We start from the raw sequence: 6,000 nt of genomic DNA on the forward strand, positions 1-6,000 counted from the left end.
GGGTGTTGTGCAAAAAGAATGAATACTGTTACACTGAAAAAATAAATAAAATGTAATACAAAAAAAAAAGATTTTATTTATCTATTTGAGAGAGTAAGAGAGATAATGAGAGAGGAGAGGGTCAGAGGGAGAAGCAGACTCCCTGTTAAGCTGGGAGTTCAACACAGAACTGGATTCTGGGACTCCGAGATCATGACCTGAGCTGAAGGCAGTTGCCTTAACAACTGAGTCACCCAGGCAGCCCTAGACATTCTTTTTAAAAGATGTAAAACTTAGAGTGTTTTATTCTTAGGGTATCAGTTTCCATTTTAAAAATAGATATCTGGGGCTCCTGGGTGGCGGCTCAGTGAGTTAAGCCTCTGCCTTCGGCTCAGGTCATGATCTCAGGGTCCTGGGATCGAGTCCCGCATCGGGCTCTCTGCTCAGCAGGGAGCCTGCTTCCCTCTCTCTCTCTCTGCCTGCCTCTCTGCCTACTTGCGATCTCCCTCTCTGTCAAATAAATAAATAAAATCTTTAAAAAAAATAAAAAAATAGATATCATTATCATAAAGTGCCTCTGTGTCACTTTTCCACAAAAATATTAGTACTTGATTTTTATTGAATTAAATACTATTTCACATTTTAAGATGATTATATCCATTTTTCAGGGTTTTTTTTTTACATATTTATATAATGACTTGTGTTTATGGAATTCTCAGCATTAATAAGAGGAACCACAATGATAAGTGAAGAACAATTTGTGTTAAACTACATACAATGTATTGTCCTTGAATAATCTGCTTTATTCCTTTCAGAAATACAGTACACTTGTAACATTTAGTGTATTTGTTATACTCTTTAAGATGAGATAGACTTTCCTTTTGTGACACTTCAGTTGGGTAATTTGTCTTTATGTCTTTGCTTTTGCTTATGGGGATCTTTCTCTTGGGCATCTCTGCAGCCATGGCTGCCCAGCCATTCTGCTACTTTGCATCTAGGAAACTGCAGGTCCTTTTTTCTTTGGAGCTCAGTGTGCTAGTCTGTGTAGAAGGTAAAACATATGGAGTCAATCCAAGGATGTCTTTATCACTCCAACAGTGTAACTGCTAGAGAATTTGTTTGTAGGCAAATCTTCCTTTAGAGTACTCTTGGCTGTTCTTAATGTTTTTTCTCTTAAGCATGTGTATGAATTTTTTTAACAAAGATTCATAACCAAGACCATAACTGTGTAGCACTGTTAATATCTTTTTGTATGTTTTTAGGCCAATTTTCATACTTTCTGAATTTTTTACTTTATTTTTTTATTTTTTTTTCCATTTTATTTTTTCAGTGTAACAGTATTCATTCTTTTTGCACAACACCCAGTGCTCCATGCAAAACGCGCCCTCCCCATTACCCACCACCTGTTCCCCCAACCTCCCACCCCTGACCCTTCAAAACCCTCAGGTTGTTTTTCAGAGTCCATAGTCTCTTATGGTTCGCCTCCCCTCCCCAATGTCCATAGCCCCCTCCCCCTCTCCCAATCCCACCTCCCCCCAGCAACCCCCAGTTTGTTTTGTGAGATTAAGAGTCATTTATGGTTTGTCTCCCTCCCAATCCCATCTTGTTTCATTTATTCTTCTCCTATCCCCCTACCCCCCCCATGTTGCTTCTCCATGTCCTCATATCAGGGAGATCATATGATAGTTGTCTTTCTCCGATTGACTTATTTCACTAAGCATGATATGCTCTAGTTCCATCCATGTCGTCGCAAATGGCATGATTTCATTTCTTTTGATGGCTGCATAGTATTCCATTGTGTATATATACCACCTCTTCTTTATCCATTCATCTGTTGATGGACATCTAGGTTCTTTCCATAGCTTGGCTATTGTAGACATTGCTGCTATAAACATTCGGGTACACGTGCCCCTTCGGATCACTATGTTTGTATCTTTAGGGTAAATACCCAGTAGTGCAATTGCTGGGTCATAGGGTAGTTCTATTTTCAACATTTTGAGGAACCTCCATGCTGTTTTCCAGAGTGGTTGCACCAGCTTGCATTCCCACCAACAGTGGAGGAGGGTTCCCCTTTCTCCGCATCCTCGCCAGCATCTGTCATTTCCTGACTTGTTAATTTTAGCCATTCTGACTGGTGTGAGGTGATATCTCATCGTGGTTTTGATTTGTATTTCCCTGATGCCGAGTGACGTGGAGCACTTTTTCATGTGTCTGTTGGCCATCTGGATGTCTTCTTTGCAGAAATGTCTGTTCATGTCCTCTGCCCATTTCTTGATTGGATTGTTTGTTCTTTGGGTGTTGAGTTTGCTAAGTTCCTTATAGATTTTGGACACTAGCCCTTTATCTGATATGTCGTTTGCAAATATCTTCTCCCATTCTGTCAGTTGTCTTTTGGTTTTGTTAACTGTTTCCTTTGCTGTGCAAAAGCTTTTGATCTTGATGAAATCCCAGTAGTTCATTTTTGCCCTTGCTTCCCTTGCCTTTGCCGTTGTTCCTAGGAAGATGTTGCTACGGCTGAGGTCGAAGAGGTTGCTGCCTGCATTCTCCTCAAGGATTTTGATGGATTTCTTTCTCACATTGAGGTCCTTCACCCATTTGGAGTCTATTTTTGTGTGTGGTGTAAGGAAGTGGTCCAATTTCATTTTTCTGCATGTGGCTGTCCAATTTTCCCAGCACCATTTATTGAAGAGGCTGTCTTTTTTCCATTGGACATTCTTTCCTGCTTTGTCGAAGATTAGTTGACCATAGAGTTGAGGGTCGATTTCTGGGCTCTCTATTCTGTTCCACTGATCTATGTGTCTGTTCAAGATGGCGGAGAAGTAGCAGCCTGAGACTACATCAGGTAGCAGGAGATCAGCTCGATAGCTTATCTAAACATTGCAAACACTTACTTTATTTTTAAATAACTAATTTTTAGAGCAAAGATGCCTTCCAAATAACTTATGTAATTACTACTTTAATTATAAAAGCACATAAATTAGCTGATTACAAAACAAATAATTATAAAATGTTGCCTTAGATGGGAATAAATTGTTAATGCTGTTAAATTAGAAGGGAATAAATTGTTAATGCTTGAGGAAATAAGTGGCACTATAATAAAAAGAAAAGGTAGATAATAATTGTAAATTGTCTCTTTATTTTATTCTACCCATCCTCCTCCTCATGAAAAACACACCCATACCCACATACACTGTTTTTCTGACTATGAATAATTTAATCTTCTGCTGCTGAAATGACTGAGATAAAACTCACAAACACATGATTAAACTGTGTTCAAGTTTATGATCATGAACCAAGTTTCCTTAATGTCTCCAGCTACATTGTAAGTCCGTAGGCCACTCATACTTTTATGCTCTGTTCTTCTTTAGCCAGCTATTTCTGACCCTTTTTATCTATTCTTCAAGTTCAATATCTCATCTTCCAACTTCATCCTGTTGATGGCCCTTGCTTTCTGTTTTGCTTTAAACATAATTGAAGCCAGGATAAGAGAAATCAGATTCTTCCCTTGATATTGACCCATCTATCACATGGACTCCTGCAAAGGTATTCCTACGTCCTGACTCGTCTTGCCTTGTCCTTTAAAGTTGGTATATGGGTTACCAGTGAGATGTGGTTTACTTTCGGTATGCTAGCTTGTTTGTTAGGGGACTAACTTTGGTTCTATCTCAGGGCATACTCAATGGGAGAGCATAGCTCACTCGGAATTTCAGTTGTTTGAGTAAAGCATGATAAGAGCTACTGGGTTTGTGGTTCAGAGGGGATCCAAGAAGGAAATGGGAAGAGAAGAGCAGATGCCCCTAGGGTGAGATGAAAGAAGCAAGCAGATACACAAACTATAACTTTAAGACATTTGTCCTTGGGAGTCTCATTTGGATCTTTATCTTCTCAGTGAGGGTTTGACAGTTTTTAATCAATGGCTGTGTAACTGTGAAGTTGTGGATGTGTCCAGGCTCCTAATATTTTGACAGTTGAGTATGTGCCGGACCTGTATGTGTCTTCCCAAGCTATCTGGAAGCTATAATCAAAATTCTAAATGTATACCTGCTGTGTAGCATATAGATAAAATATACTCCCATTTTTATATATCCAAATTACCAAGCCTGCTATAAAACACAGGTCTTCTCCTGAGATAAGGAAGTGGGTACACTGCAGAAGAAAATAATTTTTATCATAGCTGGTTTTAAAATAAGATAAAGACTGTGATTTCTTAAACTGGTAATTCATACTAATTTTGTTTTTATATATCTTTGTACAAAAGCATAAAAGCATTTTAAGCCTACCAATGCGAGTTGCTTTGCTTTAAACTAAAACAACTAATAGACAGACTGTCATGCATTTCAAATATGATTAATATTGCCTTCATAAAGTTGTATCAATGTAATTTACCACATGGTATATTTAAACTCTTGTGATTCAAATTGCTTTTTTATATGACATTATCAAGATGAAGCAGACTTCGAAAAAATAATAACTTGATTCTTTTTAGCCACAGTTTGTGACAGAAGAGAAAGGAAATAGAGGCATTGATCATGTTTTAATTGGTTGGCACATTTCCTTTGATCACCATTTCTCAAGGTGATGAAAATGCCCTTTCATTTTTGCTGATCTGTCAATATACTTTTTGAATGTTCCAAATTGCTCAAAGGGATTTGACATCTAAGAAGATGAAGAAAAATTATCTTTCATCTAGCTGTAATGTTCTTAAAGTTCCGAAGAACCAAGCATTTAAAAAGTGTATTTAAATGTTTAAGCCTGGAATCTGCATCATAGCCATCTTCGAGACAGAAACTCTGTTCTGGGCAAGACAGCCTTGGAAATACTAGTCTTTTTCCTTATACTTTCCCTCCCTCCCCCCTTTTCTTCCCTTCCTCACTCCTTCCTTCTTTCCCGCCTTCCTTTTCTTCCTTCTTTCCTGCCTTCCTTTTCTTCCTTCCCTCCCTTCTTTCTCTCTCTCCCTCTCCTCTTCTCTTTCTTTCATTCTTTGTTGTTGTTGTTTTTCTTCTTCTTCTTCTTCACTTATCACAACTAAAGGCTTGTTGTTGTTGTTGTTGTTGTTCTTCTTCTTCTTCTTCTTCTTCACTTATCACAACTAAAGGCCTTTGTAGCTTTCAAAAAATTCTCCATATCATTCTACCTGGAAGAACCTTGGGAAATGTACCTTCCATTGTTCTTGTGGCTCAAGGAACTTCTGTAGACTGTTTTTTCACATCTCTTCTGGACCCTCTTTGTAGGGCTGTTCCTCAACCTTGAGATTTGTCTCTTCATCTTTATGGCTTGAATGTATGCTCTGTGTGAACTTGGTTTCCCTTCTAATCCTGCATTTTGTTTCATGGGCTAATTTTGGCTCCATGATCTGAAGCCTGTCCTTCCCTAGTATCACTTCTATCTCCATGTTCATTATGCGTTTAAAGAAGAGAGTGTGGGGAAAAACAAAACAAAACAAAAAAACAAAAACAAAACAAAAAAGAAAAGAAACATAGTAATTGCTTCTTTCTTGATATATTTGGTATAGGAAGGAAAGCAGAGACCTGACTGTAAAAGACCTTGATTACCCAGATATGTGTAACCAAAGGAGTTTATTGAGGCTTTTATGATTAGGGTGGTAAAATGTTGAAAGTGATGTTTCCTACAGAAAGTGATGTTTCCTACAGTTTATTTTGACAGAGATTTACAAGAGGGATTAAAGAAAGAATGCTGAAAAGACAGAGCTCAGAGAGGAGGCAGTGTGTTGGGAAATAGTGTTCCATAGCCAAATGGTATTAAGAAGATGGAATTTCCTTCTCTCTCTCTCTCTCTCTTTTTTTTTTTTTTTTGAGAAAGCATGCTCAGTACTCCAAATCCAGTGCATTAAAAAATTGTGCTCTTGATTTGAAAGTAATATTGGAGGCCCTTCTAGTTAATTTGTTTCTACTTATAGCTTATACTTATAAAGCATATATATATGCTTATAAGTATATATAATATATACTTAGTAGTATATATAAATATATATATAGTATATATAGTATATATTAGTATATA

General features: G+C 37.6%; 1 pseudogene; it reads right to left on the reverse strand.

Annotated features, from left to right (window-relative positions):
- The window catches only part of LOC123925668, a 41,240-nt pseudogene extending 35,863 nt beyond the window's left edge, over positions 1 to 5,377 (reverse strand).
- Positions 5,378 to 6,000: the final 623 nt, after the last annotated feature.

Source organism: Meles meles, chromosome 15, assembly GCF_922984935.1.
Source record: "Meles meles chromosome 15, mMelMel3.1 paternal haplotype, whole genome shotgun sequence".
NCBI lineage: Eukaryota > Metazoa > Chordata > Mammalia > Carnivora > Mustelidae > Meles > Meles meles.